The sequence below is a fragment of the Bombus fervidus genome, chromosome 4, assembly GCF_041682495.2.
Source record: "Bombus fervidus isolate BK054 chromosome 4, iyBomFerv1, whole genome shotgun sequence".
Taxonomy (NCBI): Eukaryota; Metazoa; Arthropoda; class Insecta; order Hymenoptera; family Apidae; genus Bombus; species Bombus fervidus.
Genome location: NC_091520.1, coordinates 6,740,719 through 6,767,955, shown reverse-complemented (window position 1 = coordinate 6,767,955; position 27,237 = coordinate 6,740,719). Strand labels below are relative to the sequence as shown.

At 34.1% G+C, this 27,237-nt stretch overlaps 1 protein-coding gene across 1 annotated transcript in view; it reads right to left on the bottom strand.

Annotated features, from left to right (window-relative positions):
* Positions 1-27,237, bottom strand: part of Cad87a (cadherin 87A) — a 543,288-nt gene that overhangs the window by 111,543 nt on the left and 404,508 nt on the right. The window lies entirely within an intron of this gene.

Here is a 27,237-nt window from a genome sequence, read left to right as displayed (position 1 = left end):
AATATAATTGAACACGGTCGAATGAAAGCTGTTCTTGTTTAACCGGATAATAAAATCCGCCTATGTCGGGAGACAAATATCAATTTTTTTTCATCGTCACTCGGTTTACACAACACCAATTTCAGAAATGAATAGTTAATCGGTTCTTTTGAACGTTGCGCGTCGAGTAAAACGAAAATAGTAAATAGATATAATTCCGACTCATAAAACGTATACGTGCGTGCAAGGTGTACGTTGTGTGCGCGTGCAATATCTCGTCCGGAAAAATTCGTCGATACACAGTCAGTGGAATGCTACACACACAAGGCAATTGGCAGGAATAAAAAAACTGCTATGTATTTTCCAATTTGCTCATTGGAAGTATTGGAAAAAAGAATTACATTCGATCAGATAGACTTTATTCGGAGTTCTTCCTGTTTTTAATTGTCTTTTTTTTTTATGAACATATCGACCATCGGAATAAGTTATTAGCAACTCGGTGGAAATCATCTTTGTTCCTTTGCTTTAGATTTGGAAAATTCTTTTTTTTTTCTATATTTCTGTAATTTCATGTTTCACTTTCATATTTTTATATTTCATAGGCATTTCTATATTTTGTCTAAAATATAATTGTCTAATATATTTGTTTTGTGAAATAAAAAAACAATTAAAAACAGAAAGAACTGCGAATAAAGTCCATCTGATTGAAAGTAATTCTTTTTTCCAATACTTGGAATAAGCAAATTGGAAAATACATAGCAGTTTTTCTCATCTGCTCGACCAGATATTCTCTTCATTGAGATTTCTCTTTCTTCGAAGAAAAAGTTTGTTCTGAAATAATTTGGACGAAAAAGATATAAATTGTTTTAAGAAGTTTTATCTATTTCCGGTTCATACATGTGTATGTTTTGCTTTATAACATTTATTGATTGCATATTTGTACAGTAAACTGCTTTCGTGATGTTAGTGAAAATGAATATTCTCTATCTAATTTATTTATGTCAAAAGCTGATTGAGTAGTATCTGTGTGGAAGAAAAATGCATTTTCAAAGAACTTTAGAAAGTTATTTTGCCCTACTGGTGCAGAGCAACATCATACTGCAACGTATACTTATTCACATAGTTACATATCTTGTTTCTCTCTCCTATGCTTTGATATGATTATCTTTGCATCTGACGCATTATATTACGGCAAAAAACGTAGCTCGTATGTGCGTAAAATGAAGCGCAGAAATTTCAAAAGTTGTATAGAAGAGAAACGTACACAGATACACGATATAATATTTCCTGCATTTTTGACGTTTCTTTTATCAGCTTACTTTATAGAATTTTTTAATAACATATTTTATAATTTCTCTATATCGAGAAACTTAATGACAAATGGGCATTGTAAATAATATAGATCGGTGTTGAATCTTTAAAAATACGCGTTATTATTTATGGATAGATATCATTCCTTCAGACATTTTTATGTCTTAACGCTAGAACTACCGATAGTTAACACGAAACTATTTCTACCAAATCCAGTGAAAATGTCTAGTCTCTAAAAAGTACGTAATAACAGAATATTTTTATATCTGTTGATTTATTACTTTCTCACAGAAGGAATTCAATGTTATATAGTACATTTTTGGTATTATTAATTCATCTGGGACCATGATCCCTAAACGAGGGTTGACACATTTATAAAATTGTGTGGCCAGTCATTATGACTGGTATGGTATTTCTAGTGTTAACATTTAGCGCTCTAGCGATCGATCCGGAATTTTCCTGATAACTAATATCATCATTGTTAAGGTTATTAGATGTATGTGAATACAAAGGAACGCGTGAATAAATTGTAAGGCAGAAAATATATTTTAAATACTGCAGTGTAAATACAAGCCGGAATATAATTGAGTTGATCCAGATCCACACGGTAGCAGTGTTACCCTATGACTGAAAACCCTGAAGCCAATGTCGCCTGTCTACTGTTTATGGTTTACCTTCGACCGAGTCTTTTGTCTGTACGCTGTCGATAGCTTCAAAAAACTAAAAGACCAGATATAGAGTTTTCTTAGAAATGGTGACCACTTCAATAATCATATTGCATGACTTTGACATGTACCAGTCATTTTGATTGGCATTGGTATAAGTAGCCTCGATACGAAATTATTTTAAGTTTGAATACATAAAAAACAAAATAAAATTCATTATATTATTCTTTTGACTTATGACATTATATTATTCTTATGACTCTGGATAGAAGATTGACATGAAAACAACATATCTTAGATAAAACCAAACAACTCAAAGCAAAATTTAAAAAATTCTACTGGCTCATCGGCCGACGTTCCAACTTAAACACGCAAAGTAAAATTATACTATACAAAGCCATATTAAAACCTGTTTGGACCTATGGAATCCAACTATGGGGAACAGCAAATAATTCCAACATAGAAATTCTTCAACGATTCCAATCGAAAACCTTAAGATCCCTAATAGATGCACCTTGGTACGTCACCAACGAAACGATACATCACGACCTCAAGATACCCACAGTCAAAGAAGAATTATCAAAATTCAGCAATAGACACAGCACAAGAGGTAACAACCACCAAAACCCTCTAATTACTCAACTACTCGACACCTCGGAACAGATCCGCAGGCTAAAAAGACATTACACCTTAGACCTAAGCACTAGATTCAAATAGAATCAAACATACTATAAACACTTATTAACCATGCCATAGTACCACGCCAGATAAATTTACTTAAAATTCTCTAACGAGAATTGATTGTAAAATAAACGCAAATAAAAAAAAAATTCTCGATTGTTGTCTTACTCTTATATCGTTAGAAAATTTCTTAAACTCGAGAAACCTGCAAAAGAATCGTTATTATTAAGACACGTGCCACACTTCTTTCAATTTCAACTTTACATTTTTATTTCTAATATCCAACATTTTTCTTCTATTCAATTGAAGCTAAAGCATAAACAATTCGAGAACCCCAGCAGAATTACATAAGCGCAGAGAACTTTCAATTTCTAAATTACCTTTAAACTCATCTCATCTTTCCACGTATTTCTGTAATACCTTTCATAAAAAATCTCCGCTAGTGAATGCCACTGTGCCAAGAATTATCCGCAAACAGAGCCGAGTAAAACGTTTCACGCCCTTTAAATCTTCTTAAAAGCGGCACCGAGAGACGATCAAACTGCATTTTCGCCCCATCCACTTTCCACGCACTCGTTCGCCTGCCGTTCAAACGATCGCGCACAGATATTGCATAACACAAAAGACCGTGCATACATTCTTAAACGCGTCTGCCACGGTGACGCAGATATACGCGCATTTATGCACTGATATATCGCGCCAGCTTTTAAGGAAATTGCATTAACAAGTCTAAAATAATTCCCCCGTCGGCAGCGCCGATACCAAGGGAGAAGCTTCGTCCCTATACTTTTCCACGAGCTTTCGTTCCACCCCTATATCCCCTTGCCCTACCTTTTTCCCCGCTTCTTTTCACGCCCGACTCTCGCCGGAGCACTTTGTCTGATGGCGAAGACGACGCGAACATGTCGCCGAAAATCCGATTTCTTCCGGTGGACAGCTCGCGGGAAATCATTACGTATTTTTTTGCTGACTTTGGCTCCTTTCTCGAGAGAAATTTGTCCAGAGATGTCCATTCCCATCCTACCGCCACTATGATCCTCGGATTGTTATTGAAATTGAATCTTGGGTTCACGAAGGTTGTACGAGGTTCAGATCTCATCGAGATTTAATCGTATTGGTTCGGCTCGAACGTTTACTCGCTAGACTTTATGGCTATCTGTATAATTAGACTGCGGCTTTTCACGCGTTTTTACATTTCTGTGAACGTAGTTGGAGATTGCTCGCGGACAATACTGTAAGTGGCAAACGTGAAATTCTTTTAGCAGAAGGAGAAACAAATCTTACGTGTACGATAATCCAAATGCATCACGCAATTTTCTATCTTTTGTACTAATATATCCATCAGAAAAAGAATTGTTTTTTTAGAAAAGTCTGCATGTGCCTCTTAGTCGCGGAGAAAACTGAATGTACCATTCGTTTAAATTTACAAGCACTGTAGCAATCCTGTTTATTATGCGCGAGTAAATATTTTATAGACATAGTTGATATAATCGCCTACAATATAAACATGAATATGGTATGTAACATATATAATATAAAATTTATGCACGAATACTTTCTACCAATGAAGCAGCTATAGGTAATATTTTTTTCATATAATATTTCTTGAATCGTATTTGAGATTCAGAAAGAGTGCAGGTAAACTGTCTGCGTACGTCTATTTGAAAGAAATAGGAACAACAAGTTAAATTCAAAAATAAAGGTCTTTTAAAAAGAGTTGACAAACTGACGAAGCTTTATGAAAGATATAATTGAAGATTTCTCTAAGTATCAAACATCAACAATTTTTTAGGAGTGAGAGAAAGCTTCTTTGACTTAAAATTATTTTCGAAATTTCATTTGTTTCGATTATCGTGAGATCTTAAGCGTACAATAATCCAAATGCACCACGAAATTTTCTATTTCTTGTACTAATATATCCATCAGAAAAAGAATTGTTCTTCTAGAAAAGAATGCATGTGCCTCTTAGTCGTAGAGAAAACTGAATGTGCCATTCGTTTAAATTTACAAGCACTGTAACAATCCTATTTGTCCTTAAGTAACTTCTATAAAAATGGAAAATATGTTTCTTCAAGATGCTTTTTTATTCTTATTACAAAAATATATTTTGTAACGTCCCGAGTAAGCATTGTTATAAAACTGGTAATATTTAGTGTCAAGTGTGTCTATTGTTTAAGAGGCAATGTTGAACTATTAGTAATTATTTACAAATGGAAACTGCTCTTAAATTCTATGCTACAGCATCCCTATTGGCACGTCGGACATTATACGATAAAAGAGCAACATTTTTTAATTTTTTCACTCGCAGCGTTGTCTGCAAGAAATCTTCAACCGAAGAAGTTGAAGCTAAATAGAAATTTGTTTGATGGAATAAATATTACGATCAATACTCTGTTTTAAATATTTCGTATATTTTTGCACATTCTGTGAATTTTGGAACCTTCAAATTTCCCATAAAATCGTGAAAATCCACAGTCTATCTATAATTTTATTTCGTATTTTTGGCAACTGCTGCAAACAGTAGCTGCTTGGAAGGTACATAATTATAAAAGGACGGTAACGTTGCTGGAAAATCGTCGCTCTGGTTCTTAACTCTTCTATCTCCACTGGTTTGTAAACTGAGAAAACTGAATTTAAAGTTGTTGAAGTTTAACGTTGTTGAGTGAAGTTAGGATTCGGAAGAACCGAATATTTCGTTGCTTTCTAAGTAGAATTTTCCTCGTATAATCATAAATTTGTATTCTTCGTATCAACGAGACGTATGTAGATTGAATAATTACGTTTCTTCTTTTTTGCGGTTAGAACAGTTTTGAACTAAAACGACAAAATGTAGCTAAATGTTGACAATTTTATCAGCAGATATACTCTAAGACAAGGGGCTCCTTAGTCATTTTTTTTTTGTACGAGATTTGAACAAAGAAATCTGCTACGAAGGCAACCTTCACAGTCTTATTTTCGATAGTCCGGTAAATTGAGTGGATTTTTATCCAATTTTCTGTCAAAGGAAGGAATTTGGTGCTGGAAATTATGTCGTAGAATTAGTACAAGAATAACGTAACGTTCTACAGTTGATGTGACGAATCGTCAGATGAAAGATAATCGTAAGTTGAAATGGATATTAGATAGAAAATTTCCATTTAGGAAGGAAAAGCGGAAGAAAATAATCGACGGCGTAGAAAAACCTGATTATGTAGCAACGGGGCAAAGGAAACTTTCTTTTGGAAGAAAAAGAAAATAATTAACGACGAAGCAGCTTTGTTACTTAATTCATGAAACTTGAACGTTATGCGAATAGTTCGAATCAGTTTCCGACTGACACCGTTCGAAATTCGATGGAATAACAGCACAGGGCGTTAAATACATTTAACTGGACTAAGCTGATTTTCACTTTAAATAGAAATATCGTGGAATCGAATTCAGAGGAACGCTGAGTGCGTAAAACACCTGGTATTGGAGCACTTTTGAAGAGAGAACAATTTCTCTTTTCTACATTTGCATAATGTTCTCAGAGTGAGATCATGGAAAGTATTTAAAATGGTCCCCCGGAAAGTAAACGTTTAACTTTGTATTACAGGAAGGTAAGTGATGTTTCCACTTCTACAAATTACATTCTAGCAACTCTCTATTATTTTAAATGAAACTACGCGTAACGCGTTCCAAGATGTCGAGGATTTTTCACTACGCCAGACGAAACATGTTTGTCGAATATCGCAACTTTCTTAATTCGAATTGTCTCTTTAGGAAAGCTAACGATGGCTTGTAAAATTAAACAAGTATTTTAGTGCTTACAATCTTTCTCAGCAGCTTTATTTATGCTTCTAGACTTTGCTCTTATTAAATATTTTTAAATACGTCAAATGTATATTTAAAAAGAAATTTAAATATTCTTATGTAAGATGTTATCGATAATAAACAATTGTTGCTTATCTCCAATGGTGGTTCTGAATTTATATCTTTTACAAATTATATAACGTTATAGGAAAGGTACTCATCTGAATCCATTATTATTAAATAAATGCATTCATACTTAAATCTTTTCTGAATATGTATTTGACATATATTTAATAACAAAGAATTTGAACGAGTACTTTTTCGTAAATTACTGTAATTAGTCGTAAATTACTGTTCTATGAAAAGCGTACCTATAAAAACTCAATATAAACCACCATAAATAATCGTAAGCAACGAGGATATTTTCTGATCTGTCAAGGACTGCATTATTGGACATTTGACAAGAGTAATAGAAATAAGATGTTTTAAATTAGTATTTAGACAGCGATAACTAAACTGACATCTCGTGTCGTTTCTAATAAAAGGCGAATTATTGGATAAAATACCGAATGAAATAGCTAATTTATAATAAATTCATGACAACCTTCCCGTCTTTTCTGTCGGTTTCATACATCACAAATTATCATTAATTTGAAAGGACAGGATGTCTGTATATTTTTTTATAGAACTTTAACGACATTAAGATATAAATTAAGCTTCATTAAGAACTAATATCATTCGACGAATGAACGATAGATGAAAAATAACAATTAACGAGTTTACTTTCACGAGGTTGTTTAACCAAAGATAAACAGAGAACGAGAGATAGACTCGTTAATAGACAGAACAAGGCGTCGCTCGTTTTTCCTCGTCCACGTTAATGTTAATTAATGACAATCATCTACATTTTACCCACGCGTGTCATAATCTTTTTATACGTATAGTGATTGATGCGACTGTAGATGATGAGACAAAGAAAAAAGGAAAAGCGTTCTTGAGTAACTTCGCAAGTACAATTAGAATGATGTTAACCGTTTGTTATCTTCTATCGTCCAAGTTAATGTTATAATCAAACTTATCACAGAGTTAATATTTCAAAATGTTTTATATATACGTGTACAACACGTACGATATGATCACAAATGTTTCTTATGGGACGATAATTAACGTAGAATTTAATTAAGGAAAGCTTGTGGTAAACAATTATGGAAATAGCAATAGACAAACTTAAACGCTAATAAAAATTGCTTCTCTAAATACGTAGGACGTTCAGAAAGAGATACCCATTTTGAAATAGCAACAATAAAAATGCATTTTAGGAACTTTTTTCATTTCAGACTTTGGTATATATACGAAGTTGTCTCTCTATATAACCAGCAACCCTATTCGAACACTTATTGTACACGAGTTTCTCCATAACTTTGTCATACACTTGCGCCGCCAGCTCACATAAGCATCGTCAACGCAGTCCCCTAGATCACCGTTTCTTGTGAAGTGTTATTGACACAGAAACTCTTGCAATTTTGCAAAAAGGATGGTAATCTGGCTTATTTAATGCGTCTATCATTTGCAATGAAGCCACAGACACGTTCTTACCAATGATTCAACCATAGCTTTATTACCGCGAACTGCTGTAATTCGATGGCGAATTCCTTCTGGAAGACCGCACTTCGTCATCGCCGGCACTTTCAATTTGCATCGTCGTTCTAAACGCGCGATACAGCGACCACATTAAATGTTTAAACAGAAAATTTGGCATGGCTTATGAAAATGTACGAACGAAGCTAAACGACTTTCTACGAACACATCGTTTTACGTGGCTTCTTTACGCGAACGGGTAGTACTTTCTGGATTCCTATTAGAAACCCATTAATTTTAGCAATTAAAGTGGAGGAAGAAGCTCTCACAACGTAATCGCTTTCGCGGACTTTCTCTCTAAATATCGAACACTCGTTCCCCTGGCTGGCCTCTTAAATCCAAACGTAGCGTCGAAAACGCGTTGCTAAATTCCCCAGTACAATTCCATTTCGCGTGGGCTCGATATCGGCCGTGCAGATAAAACAGAGAAAGTAGCAATTTGAATGGAAATGCGAGGGAATTCGAGTTTTCACATCGACAAATACCGAAGTTATACGAAAGTTCCGGTTGGAAGGAAAATAAAAGGGTGTCACGGGCAAACGTGCATCTGGGGATCCTGCTGGAATTAGGTGGTAAAAAAGAAAAAAACAAAAGAAAAAGAACGGACGAAGAAAATCGTTGTTGGTTAAGAGGAAAAAGAGAGAATGAGAGAGACATAAAGACAGAGGAGTAAACAGAGGCCATGGGAGAACGGGGGATTTGGAGGAGAACAGGGAAAGAATCGAAGCTTAATGGGAATTCCCAGCAGTACGAGGATTTGCATGGCAAATGGGTAATTAGTTGGTAAATATGATCATGGAGCGTTCGGGCTTCCCAGCGCAATGATTACTCTATAAATTGGTAGATAGACGATGAAAAGTGATTTTACAAAGCACAGACATCGTGTTAACGGGAAACACGGGAATACGAGCGAGTAAGTCGTCGTTTGTTTACGTATTAATTTTCAAAATTGCGACGGATCAATGGTGATACGGCTGCAAACATTCGAGTACATTTTGCTTTGGTTACTTAGTTAGCTATTGTAACGACCCGATAAGCGGTATATCAATTCAGAAACGGCGCTGTAACAGCCGGTGTAATAATCGTTCGTAATAAATGTTTAAATCTTCATTATCTTCGTTAATTCTACAACGGACGAGTATCTTCGTTAATTTCTATAACGAGCAAGGATGAGCCACGATAATTCGGTAATTGTTGCCAGCCTTTCGCCTTGTTTCACAGTTATTGGCTCTCGTAATGAACGAAGAATGCCACGTTAATTTATATTTACTAATACATCGGTAATCACTGTATGATTAATTAGTGTTATTATGTTGTAATTGGTCCTTTCAACGAGCGGAACATATTACCGCGATCGTAACATCCGAGTGAAGTTAGGAAAAATTTGTAGAAGTAAGGCTCGCACTACTTAATTCCATCATTTTAAAATTACATCAGCCTTTTGATTTATATATTGTATTTGCTTAAACGTCTAATCAGTTATATGCACCACTGTACATATAACTTTTATAAACATTAACATTGTTGCCTTCGTGGAAACAATTATTAAGTTGTCCGAAAAGTGTCTTTCTTTTACAGACACGTCTTTTACAACGATGCATCATTATACAAACATGAAACCTAATCTGTCCAACGTTGTGATCTGTATTTTGATAGAACAAAATGGGTTATACGTAGTTCGATAAAATAATATAAAACTGAAAATGTTGTGCATTCATTATTTCCTTATAAAACAAAAGAAACTTTTCGGACGACCTAATATTTAATGTTCCACTTTTCAGCCTACCATCCACGAAGAACAGTTCACTGTGCCTGTTGTCGATACTATAAATACGCCTATCGTCACTTTTTGAAGTTTCAAGCGATCGAAAACTTCGTCGATGACTTATACTCATGGGGTGCAATAATAGCAATGCAACCCCTTTTAATATCCCACCTTTTATCGACTGTCACATTAACTGCATGGTCTTGGATGATCGGTATTCTGTGATATTTAACTACGGCGAGTACGAAGAATGAAATTATTGCATATGGACAAATGAAATGTGTTTTATATCGTAGTCAAAATAAGCAAGTGTCATAGTGTATAATATAAAAGCGTAAAAGGAAAAATAGTATTATGTCGCCCGGAAAGTTCGCTTTATTTAACGAATTACATAGGTGTCATTTTATTGCACAACCTTTCTCCAACTTTCAAGGAACTTGAATATTCCATCCCCCCAAAATCTCTCAAGTTTTTCGACGAAGAACTTTTCAATATGATCTTTCATGACGAAATTCCTTAAATATTGGAACGAACTTTCCAGGCAACCCAATGCATATTATCGTACGACGTAGACATCTTTGTGCGGTAGTAAAACGGAAGCTGAAGGACGTTCAAGATGCAAGAATTAAATAGACAATATAGATATATTTTGTTAAAAGTAAACAAATGTCCGAATACTTTTGTACGACAGGATACATCTTGGAATCTTGCATCGAATGAAAACTTGTCCCAAAATCGGGAAACAAAACGGCGAGCTAAAGCGTACGATAGAGCGAAAAAAGCGGCGTTGTGCGCAGCTTCGTTGAGAAAAAGGAGAAAGGAGGTGCGACGTACGATATTCAGTTTTCAGGAGACAGGATTTCTTCTTTTGGCGCGCGATAACACGACAGGACTACACTGTGAAACAAGTTCCCGTGTGGCCAAAGCTGCACCATAGTTGCCATAGTTATTCTAGCAAAGTTTCGATCACTGGCAGCTAACTTTGGCTACTCATACGCGTGTGTGCACACAGACAGGAAAAGTTCTCGTGGAAACCGTGAGTCTGCGGTAGAAGTAGTTAGGCATTGTACGCGTGTATCCGTCGCAAATTGAGACAATTTCGGAATACTGCGGCCTTGTCCACGGCAAACCTAAACACGATTATTTCATCATTCATCGAGGAACACAGTGGTAATGGACTGCCACCGCGGACGTAATTTCACATTGCTAGAATACGAACAGAGTCAGGAGCTGCTTGATTGCGAACTAAAGCATTTGCCATTCAATTCAGAATACTTTCTATTATAGTTGTAAACTAAAAACATTTTAATAGAAATGTGTAGTTGCAACGGTATATTGTTTATTGTGCGGTCGATATATGCATATCTCGTGATGCATAAAATCTTTATGAATATCACATGAATAAATGCGCAGTGGGAGAAGTGCTATTATTTTATATTTTTATCGATTATAAATGAGACACTCGTATTATTAGCGAACTAAAGTGTTTGCCACTCAATTGACAATACTTTGCATTATAATTGTAAACTAGCAACATTTTAGCGAGTTATAGAAATAGTCGCAATGATATATTGTTTGTTTAATATCGCAATGACATATGTATACGTGTATACATACATACGTGCATATTTCATGATTCGTAAAATGTTCATAAATATTACATAAACAGATGTGCATGTAAAAGCTTCGGGTCTGTCTCGTTACAATTTTATACTCTTATGAATCTTATAAAGCATGTGAAGAATGTCACACGATACTTGTTTTATGGCGATAGTAACAGTAAAATTTAGTATCATATAGTGTCTGTTTATTAGAATTTGTTATTTAAAAATTTATAGCCGTTCCGGAGTCACGTAGCATAGTAGCATTAATTTAAAGCAAACTATCAGAAATGAAAAATGTTTCATTTCATAAATAATACGAGTTTCCTGTACGTATATTAGATGAAAGTAGACAAATATCTGGACAATTGGTATATCTGTTCATTCTCTGTAAATGTTCGCTATTTTTCTGTTAAGTTTTCTAATTCGCTTACACAAATATTTTGTCCTGATGAATACCATTGTTTCAAACCATTAAAATGAGTAGAATGAATAGAAGTTAACAATTAATAGTACAATGGATTACATCCATTTAGTGTTAGATGTGAGTTGAACCATTTAATTGCTTTTATATGGTTTGCAGATGCCGCGATTTTAGTTTGTAAGCAATACTGCATCATCTGCGAAACACTAGGACATAGATTCAGAAAATCTATTACCCTGCAAGTGGTCAGGTATCGCACAGTTACCCTACTCAATAAAGTTTTACCCGAAAACATAACACGAAGACCAATCGTCTTCCGGTTATTAACACTAAACCTACCACTGCTGGTCAAACTTCTACACAAATTTAACCATATTTAAACGTTATTATATCGCTTTATGATTTATGACTTTTCATAAAACATGCATACAATATATTTTTCGGTACCTACTTCTAGTTTGCTTTTTTTTTCTAAGAAAAAATTGTATTCTGTCCTGTCTACCACGGGCAGTCGATAAAATATTTTATTTACTTTTGAAATAAACGGTTATCTCAAGATTATTCAAATCATGATCGTATCTAATTAAATTTAGAGTATATTTTAACAGGTATTTATGTAAATAAAAATATAGGTAACGTGAACGCAATACTAACAATTAGAGAAGAAGGATAGAGAAAAAGATAAAATGCAAAAGAACACGCAAAAAGGGAACAGTGAATGGAGAAAACTATGCAAAATGAAGAAACGCGTGCATAAAAGATTCATTTTCCGAAAGAATGTGTTTATGACATAAACTTATTAGATGAAATGTCAAGGCTTTTGAAATGTCAAAGCTTCTATTGTCTTTTATTAAATTCGTTATGGCTGCAGCAATTACGTTATGGCTGCAGCTCGTGGTTCGATAAAAATTAGATTAAACAACAGCGAATATAAACCTGATTAAATGGAAAGTTTCTTTGTATATCCCTCTGTGAAATTCATTATTAACTTATAGCTTATCAGAAATACAATTGATACGTGGACTATTTGCATTTTAATTTCTTCAGCTTCTGCATCGCTCTCTGCACCAATGAAGACTCGATCATAATTTCGCAATGGAAAAACTTTCTAGTTCAAATCGGACGCTTAATTCTCATATTCTCTTTTTTAATTCTACTTAATTCTACTTCTATAAAGACGAAACCTTTTTGCCTCATTTTTGCTTTCTATATTATGCATCGAGATTACTAAGATGATCTAAACTTGTCAACAGAGGTTACTTTCAGAGATAATTAACTGAGAAGCTCAGGAATAATTAGTTCCTTATTTACAGGTAGACTTCCTTAAAAACGTACAAAGTTCAAAAAGTACAGTATAAAAATAAATTTGGTTTAAATTCACATGGAGATTAATTTTTAAATATTTAAGAATCTCGTTTCACTTGTAAGGATTTTGGCGGATTACGTCCTTATGTCCTTCCTCTCCTTATTTTTGTGCATTTCCTTTGATCTTCCTTCGATCCAATCTCTGTTTTAATTAACAAAAATATTTCCCTCGTAAGGAAATATCCTGCAAATTAATAATAGCCGACTTTAATTAAACTTTGGTGTATAGATTTGCTGCATATATCTACGATATACTAAATGCTACGTCAAAGGAGAGAACATCATTCTGGAATTTGCAAATATTGTAGTAAACATATTTATTTATTTCAACGATATTTCAACGACTAATCTGAATACGTAAACAAATTTGAGAAGGTTATTTCTTCGGATAAAATGCTGATAATTTGTTACTTTCCTTTCATTTTTTCTATTAAATATAACACACAATATAATTTATAGATTTTTGTATACAATCGTGTGTGTAGTCCACACATTCGAACGCCATATTTGAAAAAATTATCAAGCAATATTTTATTACTTTAAAATCCTTCAGACTAACTTATTTAACGTAAAAATTCGCAAGAAAATTTAATAAAGGAACTTTTATAATAACAGCAAATACTATAGTTGAACACTCGTGATAACGACAGTATTCATTCTTCCAATCGAAGAATACGTTCTGCAATAATTTGATTAACAGACAGTAGGGAAATAACTCCTTTGATGCAATTGTGCCAGGTAGCTCGTGAAATTCCTGTTCTTATAGACCGTTCCCTTATCCGACGCTCTTGCAGGAAAATCTATTTGCCTTTTACATTTTCATCTGCAATTTGTCGAGAGAAATCATCGGGTCGGACAAACGCGCCATATAAATCGACGAAGATACAGTTCGATCGACGATCGATACATACCGATGCTATAAGCAAACAGTTGCAGTAAAATCGCACTGATGAATCCGTGATCGTGGAACGCAAATCGTACGAAAAGTTTGTCCATAAAATCAAGTTTTTATCTTATTACCAGTCTTGTTGGGAATTCCTGGTTCGATGAATTATTCCGCGATCGTAAATCACCGAGTATCGAGTGCACGTAAAACCAATGTTTCCGGCAGCCAGAAAGGTTTTGCGAAATGCATTATACGCTGCGACCAACTCGACAGGCACGGTAATAGATTTATGTTCCGTGCAAACGATATTGAGAACGATTGGAGCGAGAAAAACTCGGCAAATGTTAACTATGAAATCGCTCTTCGTGTTTAACTCGACGGAAGTTCTGTTTCAGCTATTCGAAAAGATTCATCGGAACAGGGAACGATGAATATTTAAATCGTAAGATTTCCTTCGATCTAAAACTCAAGATCAGCTTACGATATCTGGTTATTTCTATTTAAATCGAACAAGAATAAAAAAAAGGGGAGAAATCGCATAGAATCTATAAATCGTAAGATATATTATTGCCATAAGTTTAAGTAGTTTTGAATACGATTCGTATAATAATTACGTATGTACGAATTATGTTCTATTGTATCTATGTGTATCAAAAAATGGAAACTTGAAAGGTCGTGTTAAAGGATTAATTATTGAGAAATAATTGTAATAAGTAAATTATAGTACAATGAACAATAAATGTTTGTAAACGCATAACTGATAGACCTGGTAAAGAATTGTTTGTTAGTTAATAATTCCGGATTTATTCTGCTACTTTTATTATTTTTCTGTCAACGAACACGTTGAGTTTTTTAAATAGTTTTACAAATATTTTGTTTCAATCGTAGGAAATGCTTGTAAGAAAATATTACCGAAACCTAGGAGCACATATGGTTGCTAAGGTCCCTTAAATTCACCAAGCCGCGACACTACAAGTCAGCACATAAGTTAGCCGCTTCAAGTACGTTAAACCACACCTTCTCATTCCCCACCATGGAACTCCTTACAAACTAATAGTTTACTTGCCGTATAAAGTCTCCAACACCACATTCGCTTCCTCCACTACTCGCAAAACATATTTAAGCAGTCACTCTCGCCCAAATCATTCTCATATCTCATTGGTTATATCGTTGTACAGTGGCGAACGTATAAACAGAATTATTTATTACAAGATTTTTCTGATAATAATTTAACTGAGATTAGTTTTTGTTTCTATTTCAGATATATTTTTGCCTAAAACGTTACGTATTCTTCGAATAATAGTTATACTTTCTCGAGTATTTAATTTCACGTAATATGGTAGTATTAATTTAATTAATTAATTGAAAAATAAATAATATATATTGCATGAAACGATTTTCTTAATTCGATAGGACTCAGATTTGTAACAATTTAAACCGAGGAAATCTTCTGGTCAATCCAAGATAACATTCTGTAACTTAATTTAAACTTGCAGCTGTTAAACGAAACTTTCGTATCAGTTAATTTCAAGCATACAGTATCGCCATTATATCTGTCATGGGCTATTAATCTCATACAAATGTTTTATTACGTCTTTTCCACATATTCTCAACAATCATATTTTAAATAATTTAATAGCTTTATACTAACAGCGTTTAACAGAAAACAAAAACTCATTAAGTCGATTGTATCCTATAATTATATTTTCTCCAATAGCAAACAATCGCTGCCAATGGATGCCTAGCATAATGCTAATGTGGGTTTTCGCGCTGTTTGTCTGAACCTTGACATTTAATTAGAATCTTGATGTTTCTTCACGAGCAAGGAAATGAAACAATAAAGACAAACCACAATAGTGGGATTTTCTAGTAAATCTTGAACAAAGAAATAAAAAAATTTTTAAATTACACGTATTATGCGAAAAGCAGGTCCAAAAGGATATTGTATTGTATTATAAATTTCTTTGCTGATTTTATTACTTAAGCCTTCAAATAAAAAAGAAGCTGAAGAGCTTGGGGAATAGTATGATAAATATTATCTTTTGTCTAACTGCAGGGAAACAGTTTAACATTTGAGCAGATTAACAATTAATTTCTCTTAAACAAAATTCTGTTTATATGTTATATATTACAATATTATTAATACAAGACGGGGAGGAACGACAATAAGGAAGCACAGCAAGCAATAGTCTTAGAAATAAATTACACAGCGAAGTGCAATATAATAGAGTAGATAAGAGGGGAGATAGACACATAAGAAAAGAGTGCAAATTTTAGTTAGATAGATATATGAGAAAATGTAAAAGCGTGATTAGGCAAAAAGATGTAAAACCGAAAACTCGTTCAAAGCCGAAAGGCACGGACTAAGAATAAATAAATAAAATAAAAATAAATATTACAATATTATTATATTGTATTATGTTATTTGGTCTTGTAATTATGTAAATATACGTTTCTCCTTCTTCTGCGGAATATTTCAAAAATAAAAACTCTTTTTCCCAGGATCATTGTTTGATATGTAATCGACTTCAATTTTTTCACAATTATCGTTTCCATTTATCTTCCTGATCTGATTAACGGAAAAATGAAAACATATCTAATTTTTGTACAATATTGCACAAAACTTCGTCCACAAAGAAATTCTATCGCTTTAATCTCTTGCTTTAATCAACGGAATTAACACAAAAGAAGCAGACTATACAAAAAGGGTTTATCATATTTGACTCGGGTTCATTCCAATTTTTCCGTGTTTCCACGTAATCCTCGGAAGTCTGGCGATAGTAATTCCAGTATGATTAACAATATACAATAATTTCTTAACAACAATCACAAAGCCAATAGATTTCGTGCGTTTCTTCAGCCACACGTACAGATTACGAAAGAGGAATGCAAGAATTCACATTTTTAGTCTTTCCGGAAAAATGAACGAAAAAAGCAAAGAATCAGGTTTGCGTGAAATCTTAATGTTAATATTTGTTGCAGAAGACGTAGCGGAAAATACACGCAATCAACGATTACTGGCCTTGTACCTGCACGGTACGATCTATTGTGTTGGCAAGTAAGTAATTGCGGATTTTGTCATTAGGCGGTAATAACAAAATCCGCAATCACTTAGTTGCCAACACAATAATTGAACACATCGTTATACGCGAAGAGAAAAACTGGTTGCGCAACATTGTCAGCCAATTCGTACACGCTGTTCGAAGTTCGTCCCGATGGAATCGCAGACTTCGGGACAAACGCGCACTCGGGGAGCGTCGTGGAATTATGCGACGGACGCGGTAGGCAACGCACACATATTGCCGAGGAAGTCATACAATTGAGCCGCAGCTGTGCTATCGTTTGTCTAGGGAGACAATCACATTGTTGGCGTTGCTACTGAAATTAATGTCGCTAATGTCGCAATTTCTGCGATGACGTGGCGTAGGACAAATCTTCGTGTTTAGCGAAGATTCAACGTGTTCCATTCGAGCCACGGAGTGCGAAAAGTTTTTTGTTTCTCGTAGAGAAAAGTTCGCTTTTCCGATGGCTCGACTCTTGTCATACCTCATTTTTCCACCGCATAATTTCACACTGGATAATGAGACGAAATTAATGTAGGATAGGATTTCAAAGGAAAATGCAGAAGTTCTTTAAACGTGAGTGAAGATACTTAAATTTAGGTATTAGCAGCTGTTATTTCTATGTCATTATTTGCGCACACTTGTCATTCATTTTTTTTTTTTTTTAATTTATTTTTGCTGCAGATACTTTGTTACGATGTTATAAACAAATATTAAACGGAAGACGTATTTTTATCTCTGCCAATGGATATAAAATTTGAAATTTACGTATTATTTTATTTGTTTTCATACTATTTTATTTATATTGTAGGTAGATAAATTCGATCGCTTAAATCGCTTGGATTTTCACTTAAGTTGACCCTGGAACAGCACGAGGGTTGGACGCCCCTCGTCAGCCAAAAACCCGCATATTATTTTTCAGTCTTCAGAAACTGATCTACGTGTAGACACATGTCAATTTGTTTTCGACCTAAAACTTTTATTCCGCACTATACATGTACATTCGTGTGTTGTTGGTGTATTCTTATAACAAAATAAGTTCGAGAAAAGTAAATGTTATTAACCTTCAGCCGTCTGTCGCGTCCTTTTGACACACTTTTCCGCTAAAAGATTATATTAGTTTGCCATTTATAGAACAATTTCCCCGAAACTTGTTGATTTTGACGTGCGAATGAACAGCGATACCTTTGAAAGAGAATTAGTGCGAATGCACGTGACAAGAGCAAAATTAATTATTTATTTTTTCATATCATTCATGTTTTGTCATTCTGTCAATTTGACATAATGAACGACAAATGAGGCTTAAAAAGGTTACGTGCAGAGAAAATACGCTTACTCTGCCTGATCGGCTTTTAGCAACGGTGACTCGCGTTTTTTTTTTTTTTTTTGGAGGCTCTCCGTTAGCTGTCTATTTAGTTTGTTACAAAATCGCAGTTTACACGGACGACACGAGTAAGCAAACATAGTATGTATCTCTTTGCGGAAACTGTTACAATATTAATCGAGGAAAAATTCACGTGTAACCAAATCCGCGTTTCAACTGCTGTGTTTGAGAGTCAACTGACGCTGTATATTGGTTCGAACGCAACACCAATGTACTATGGAATTTATGACATTGCGAATTTCTTGAGAATTCTTTTGGATATCGGTGGTTAGATTATTAGACCTTTTCTCATAGCTACACAATATGTTAGATGTTCCGCCGCGTCAACTGCGTATATGCGACATGTAACATTTACGTGATATGAATCATTCCTGATGCTGTGTGCTTTTTAACACTAGAACTACCGACAGTCAACACGAAGCTATTTCTACCAAAGCCAGTCAAAATGTCTGGTCTTTAAAAAATACGTAATAAAATATTTTTATATTTATTGATTTATTACTTTCTTAAGAAGCAATTGCATGTTATGTAGTACATTTTTAATATTATTAATCCATCTGGGACCATGATCCCTAAACGAGGATTGACACATTTATAAAATTGTAGAAGCAGTTGATTTGACTGGTGTGGTATTTCTAATGTTAACATCTAGCGATCTAGCGATCGATTCGGAATTTTCCTGATAACTGATGTCGTCATATCGAATGATACGCAGTAAAAATTTAAAAAACGTGTGGCAAGTTGTACAAAACGAGGAAACTGGTTAATTGGGGTTCGATAAACAGATTGTAGGATCCTTTTACACTTTGACAAGTACCAGTGATTTTGACTGCGATTGGTGTAAGTAGCCTTGATACAAACTTATTTTGAGTTTGAATACATAAAAAACAAAACAAAATTTATTATATTATTCCTTTCGTTATCATTGCGAAAATCATTACATCATTGCGGAAAGAAAATATAACATGAAGTAGGAATTTTAAAATAAAATTGTAAAACAGGTCAATTTCACTGGTGTGGTAGTTCTAGTGTTAATGAGATCAATACATATGGCGCGAAAATACAACACAAACGAATGTTTCATATATTCAGACGCGACATTGTACGTACATTTTGCTGAAAGTGCGCTGCTTTTTACATTTATCGCAACATGTCAAATTGGCACAAGGTTCTGACGAAGGTTAATTGGGAAAGTTGGAACAGTAAAGTTGGTTTTATAAAGCTACCTTAATGGAAAATGTTGTCAGCTTTTGTAAGCATAGCAAGCAGAGAATTCGCATAAGTACTGTCTAACATCCTAAGATTAATTCAATCTAATTTCAGCAACCGTGTAAAAATAACTTGTTGCTTCTATGTAACTTAGTTCACGGTATTTTCTAATCTTTCAAAATGACACAATATTTACATTTAATCTCTCCTTGCTTCGAATTTAAAATAATCATGATAAATGCGGAAGCGTTAAATAATCTTAATTAAATGTTCGTCGAAGAATACGCAAAGATTATTTTTAATTTCAAATTATTTACCCTACTCAGAGTTGACATTTCTAGAAAATTTAGATCTCGATTCGTAATTACAACCAACACTTCTAACCGAACAAAAATAATAATTACTTTCGAGATGAGGAAATAATTCGAGCGAAAAAAATATTCGTCGTAGCGCGTAATCCGCGAAACAAAAGGCGTCGCGAGCACCAGGGTACATACGTATTTCGTTCCTGTTGGCGCGCAGCACTCGGCTCTTATCGCGAGTCGGGATTGGAGCGGAAAGTTCTCTCGTCTGGTAGTCGCCGGTGTATGAAGCCGTTCAGCGCACTCCGACGTCGTCTCAAGCAACCGGCGAGCGAAATGAAAAGAAAACGGGGGGAGCACGGGGCGAAAATAGTCGGTCTGAAGACCGAACGAAAGATGGTGAAGTTGGAGGCTTTTAATGGGAATACTTGGCGCATGGATTTGCATGGCGAACAGGGTTTTCGGGCCGAGAAATCGTGCCAAGAGGGCCATAGCGAAGGGTATTCAGGACCAACCAGTCTCTCAGGTACCATTTTGTGAAATTAATCGCCCACGTTTACGAAAGAAACGAACGTCGCTCGACTATTGTGCCTCCTCGCTCTTTTGCCTCGAAAAATAATTAGTTCAACAGCCGGAACGCTTTTTACTCTTGCAAACTTTTTCGTGTGTAACGCACCTCTTGATCGAGCGAACCGACAGGGGAAAAGGACCCTTGGAAGCTTTTTTTTCGAGCAGAATTATCGGACGAAGAACCGTCCCTGTCTGTCGAAGAAGTTTCACGGCGCGTGCCATTCAACAAGATTGAAACGTACTCCAGAAGACTCTGACATTAACAATACACTGTTATCGGGCGGAGGACGTCGAAGGTGGAGGAAAAAGTCCGTGAAAGGGAGGAAAGTTAGGTATTGGAGGCGAAACGCGGCAGCAAGTTTGTAGCACGAGTGTGGGCCTCGGTTTCGATGTTCTGCTATCTGAAGAAATACTTATCGTCATTCGGTTGTGAGAGGCAGTCGACTAGTAGAATGCCATGTAGGAGTCCTCCCTTTAATTTTTAATCTTCACCTCTTGGAATTTGATTTTCGCGAACCATGTCAAATTTCCTGTTCATTGTTTATTCCAATTATCGAATTTATTATAATTATGTATATGATATTATATATGATTATAATTTGTTATTGTAATTTATTATAATGATCAAATTTGTCACTGACCTAGGTAGGTCATTTAGCGAATAAAACTAACGCTAATGAGTCAAGAGTTGCTTGATTTCCAATTAAAAGCTTTGTCGTTTAATTGAGAATTCTTTTTATTATTATTACAACCGTTCGCGGAGAGAAGCGATCGCGAGAAGGCACGTCAACGGGAGTCGTAAATTCCCGTTACGATTAAACAATCGACGCCACGAACTGATCGATCCCCTTATTTCTGTTACGATAATAGGGGTGGTTTGACTGATGTTACACTGTGTTAATACGTATATAATATCGTTTATTCCAGCAGCTTTGTAAAAATGAACAGTTACACTGATGCGTCAGTACAAGATAAGTAAGAGACCCGTTACAGACGTTTTGACTATTCTAACGACGAAAGAGAACTGTCATTGACCTGGCTACGTCATTTAGCGAATGAGATCAGTGCTAGTGGGATGTGCGAGAAGCTATCGTCTATTGAACATCCTTCAAATATAAACCACCACACATACATTTATTAGCATGTATTGACTATATTATGTTTTCATAGCGACTTCAGGAAGGTAAAAAGGTATCTCAATTCGACAGGTATTTTTATTTTTTCTGTTTTTTACAAATATAAATTATGAATTTCCTGTTTAGCTTTTGTATTGCTTTTGTTCCTATCGAAAATCTTCAAATTTAGCATCGTTAAAATGTAGTCATACATTTTGACGATTTCAAGAATTTAAGAAATTCTATCTGATATTTAGAAGAATTTGATGAATGAAAAATGCTAAAGAGTGAATATACAGAAACAGTGAGGAAGCTAATATTTAGATTTTCTGTGAACAAGCTGTATATTTCACGAATTTTATCTATACGTATTTTCACTACTTGTCCGCTTATTTTGGTCGCTAAACTGTAGTTTCGACTCTATTATAGTAATTGGCAGACATCGCGTAACTCAGACTAATTTTTGTTCACTAAGTCAGAAAAGAGAATTTCCAAGGAGTCATGCGGGATAAAAATATTTTAAGCTCGGAACATAAGCATCTGGAGGTGGAATAACGCGATAAAAAGGCAGAATTAAAAATTGCTTATTGGCCGACCCTGCAAAAAGCTGCACCTTAAAACGATTTACGAAATTTATGTACACTCCGCGTTACAAACCGGATTAACTTCTATTATCTTCGTTGTGCGAGCTACGTTGTATTTATCTTGATATGTTTCTTGTTTTCTAATTTACGTATTTATCTGTAGCAGGCGTTTTACGAGATCAGTGAGTTATTCTATGGAAATTTATAAATGTACTTATCCCCTTAATCGTTTTCTATGGACTGCTATTACAAGTATCTTATTGTGTTTCGTAATATTTTTTTAAACTTTCAGTGAACGTTACACGAATTTGCAATATAATAGTTGTAGAAAGTAACGAATTTTCTTGAATGTGAATGTGTTGAATCATTTTGTAAGATGTACAGTTGTATTAATGAGAAAATTATTTAGCAAAGCTCGTAATCCAACGTATAAAAACAGAAAAGAAATACATTCTAGCTGCGATATTTCGTCATTATTGATAAATAAATTTATTCCTTTATTCCTTTAATTTCCAATTTACCCCCCGCGATATAATTTCGATGCAAAATATCTGTTTGTAACGAACGATACAGCTTTTTTAATTATGCGGCCATTTATTCTTTAAATTACCTGTTCGATTGTATTACGGAATTCATTCCCGGTTTCGTGTGATTTCATAATTCGCAATATACATACACGCGTACACGATGCGTGAGTAGATTTTCAAATAATTTCTACAAATAATTATTATTACACATATAATTCAGATTTCCTTCCACGTTTGCGCGTACTTTTATTTCTGTAACGTAAGAACAGTATCGCGTTACCTGATTATAATTTTTGATTACGCGTTTAATTATGTATTATTAAATTCTGTTTAGTATAGTTGATTAAGACAACATGAATTGAGAGAAAAAATGGATGTTAAGATTGATCGAAGTTTCCAATTGTTTCCTTCTGAAATAATGGGTTCTTATCCATTATCCTTTGAATTATCAATAGCAATTGTTTATTAACATTTTATTTTATCCAAAGAAAGTTTAAAACTGCAATATACGAAGGAACATAACGCGATAGTTTATTAAATTTATTTGCACCGTATTAAATGTATGCACAACGAATTCAAATAAATGTAGGAACAACAGCGATATTTATTATTAATTATGATAAATTATTATGTTGTTAATTACTCAATTACTTAGATCTTTGATTATTCATTATTGAAAACAGATAGCTTATATGTAAATTAAGCTTTTACGTGAATGGAAGTCATGAGAAAATAATAAACAATTGAGAAACGCACAAAGAAATACTGTTAATTATGAATAACATAAGCCGCAATATTTTACGATGATATTTAATTAACTACTACAATAATTCGTTTCTTTTTCTTTACAAGCGTTCTTCAAATTACCAGATTTTTTCTTTTTAATCATCTACAAAATACAAAAGAAGAGATGTAGAATTTTTCTTGAAGTAATTACTTCAACAACGCCAAACAAATTTCTCACTTCAATAATATAGTATTTTAAATTTTTGTTTTAACTTATAGCAGTTTAAATCTAATCTAAGAATTTCTACATCTTTCTGAATACCAGAAGAAATTATATGTAGAATTTTAACAATCGTTATATCAACCTTGCATCCATCGAAACTGTATATTACAATATTATCGATTTCGTTATCCTATTAGGGTAATATGCAACACGTTCAAACATCGATGCGCATAATTTGGAAATACGATTAAATTGCCTCCTGAGAGAGTTACATTTTGCAACGAACATTCGTGAAACGTTTCATGGAAATCATTATCTGCACGATGAGACGCGAAAGAATGAAATGCCACAAGCATATTAAAAGCTCGGAGAAAATTTCATTTTTTGGAATTTTTCGGTTGAAAGAACAGGATCTAAAGTATACTTATGTTTTATCCAACGTGTACCTCTTTTTCTCTTAAGGAAGGGAGCTTCCTGCAACATTTTCATTTTATCTGGTATTAAAATGTCGCATCTCTCAGACACGAGAGCTTCAAAAGGGATCAGAACAGAACTTTTAAAGGAACAAACCCGCGATGAAGTCATATCGTTGTTTCATATATCTTTCACCACACTAAAGCAACAACCTCTAAAAGATTTATTTCAGAAATGTAACAAGTTGAAGAGTTCATTGAATATTTATAATATGCCGGCGATGAGGCAGATATTTGAAATTTAGTGTTTTATACTGATAGAACGAGCGGAAAGAAATGTGGTTTTTATACGTTTCGCAGAAATGCGCTACGGTATATTTCGAATAGGTTAACGCAAAAGCTATTCTGCAAGTTTTGCAAGAAAATTGAGAAAGTGAATTATAGTAAATGTAAATGTCATAGTATATATATATATATTATTTATTATTATTCATTTATTTATCATATTATTATTATATCTACTTATATTATTTATTCATAATAATTAATAATTACATTTATATATGTAATTATCGATTATAACAAAAGAAAGGGACATGGTAAAACGTGTTACCTTTTTCCCTTATTATCTTCTTTGCGTTTACATTTCTTGATATACATTTTGTTTCGTAAACACGTTTAAGAAACTCTTGTTCATCGCTTAAAGAATTGTTCGACTTTTTCTTCATTAGCCTCATAAAAACGTAATAAGAATCGGAGGGAGCAAGAAAATGTTCTTCAATTAGATCATAATTTATATTTGGCTAATGTACTTTTACGTAACTTGCAATTAGCGCAGACGGAGCGCGATCTGTCTAGATAAAATGCGATGCGACATGTTTCCTCGTATTATGTCTAGCGCTGTTTGACATTTCGTATCCTGTTTCCAAAACACGATTTACCGTATTTTCGTGCGATATGAAATTGAAAATAAATCTAAATGTGTACATGTTTACACGTATATGACAAAAAACACACAAACACAGTTTCATAGCTTTAAATTTTCCGACAAATTTTCTGACAGATATCGCTCCTTTGAAAACACCTTCGTCCAATTGTATTCTAATTGCTTTAGAAAAGTGCAACAATTCTGAAGGCAAATAAAGACGAGCGTAAGCCCCGAAGACCATTTTCACGGTGCTTCCCTGACACATGCAACAAAGAACTCAACACGGTCTTCAGGTGTACAACACAGCAAGTAAACACTCTATGCAGAGACACGGTATATTTACCAGTTTTTAAAGAACAATTCCTCCAGAGTTTTCCGACTAGCTGTTCTCTGCGCTTACGTTGCCAGCTATTTCTTTCGTCATCCTCGAACTTAAATCAAATGGCATAATTTAACTACGTAGTTGCTAAATCTCGACCGAATGGTTCCCCGGAGATCTCGATGGTTAATAACGTGCATATGCAGCTTGGCTATACGCGATAAGTATGAAATATAATATCTGCCGAAGCAGTTCATTAATGTATTAAAACCTAGATAGGAACACTACAAAGTGAATATGTAATACCCATACATTTTCGTATTATATACATATTTTTCATTCTTCCCATTCGTTGAATATTGATTTATTTCTTATGTGAGAACATTTAACTTGTTTGATTTTTAATGCAGCGCAGTCTCGGTTATCCGAGTCCCGTTTAACCCAAGTTCCGTAATATCCGACATACTTTGAACTTTATCATAATTGCATTCCTTTTTAACTTAGCACGAAGAATACGACAATGTAAATAATTAGGCATTGTGGAAGCAGTTAATCAGACTTTCAACTAGTTAAATAATTAATTAAACTTAAATACAGGTACAATATTATCAAAATATTCCTACGATTTTATGAACGCTAACAGAACTTTCCGTATTATCCGAGTTTAGGATTATCCAGGTGGATTATCGAGCTAAGATAATTTCGAATGGCCTTTTTAATTTAAAATTAATTTTTAAATTAAAATTTCTAAGTTACTTCATTCATGATGATCGAGGAGTTTCTAAGAAGTTGTGACAGTTTAGGAAAATAAATTGCAGTAGAATCTGAGTTATCCGAATTAATTGGGAGACAAGGGCGTTGGGGAATTTTCGGATGATATAAGGTGTAAATGATAGTATGCATTTAAAAAAAGAACAGGAATATCAATAGTAGCAATACAAATAACGAAATTAAATATAATTCAAACTAATTATTATAGATTTTAATTATTACATATATTATGCTAGATCTTCTTCTCGAGGAATACCATCATTGTCATTATATCTTTGTTTCAGCTCATTATTTGAAGCACACACAACGCTGGTACTATGGTCAATCTAAAAGGATTCAACTCATGGAAATCATTCTACATCGTCGACGTTATCACAATCATCAAATTTTGGTGTTATATTCAATATAGGAGGAGTTTCTTCCACATCTGTCGTAATATCATCGTCCATTTCTTCCTCTATGGTATCTTCTTCAGCCTCAATATAATACACTAGCTCTCTCCATGTTCTTTTCAGTGTTACACGTTTAACGCCCAGCCAAACATATGGTACCATATAACAGCAGTTCTTTAAACTTGATTGCTCTTGAAATTCTATTAACTTTTCATGAGTAACGTCGTTGATCGTTGAGGAAAATTCTTGTAGAGGATCGATCTCTTTAGGCGTTCGGGTAAGAAAAAATTTGGATGATCGAGATTCTAGTGTATTCTGATTCCAATTGCGAAGTGTTTGGCGATGTGTAATACACAATATACCGCGAAATAATTTCTTCATGAAGATTTAAATTGTCTGAATAAAAAAGTAAAAGTGGTAAAATCTTTGATTTAATAAGATCTTAACCAAAGTCAGATTACATGGTTAGAAACATTGAAATATGTCTATGGTTAAAAAAATCTTAAAATTCTCTGTAACAAAATTCGTTTCGGGTGCTTACCTCATTTTTAGGAAAATGTGTACTTGAAGGTATCACACTTCCTCGACAGTGCAAATTGGTATATTAACTATCATTTATAGTTTAA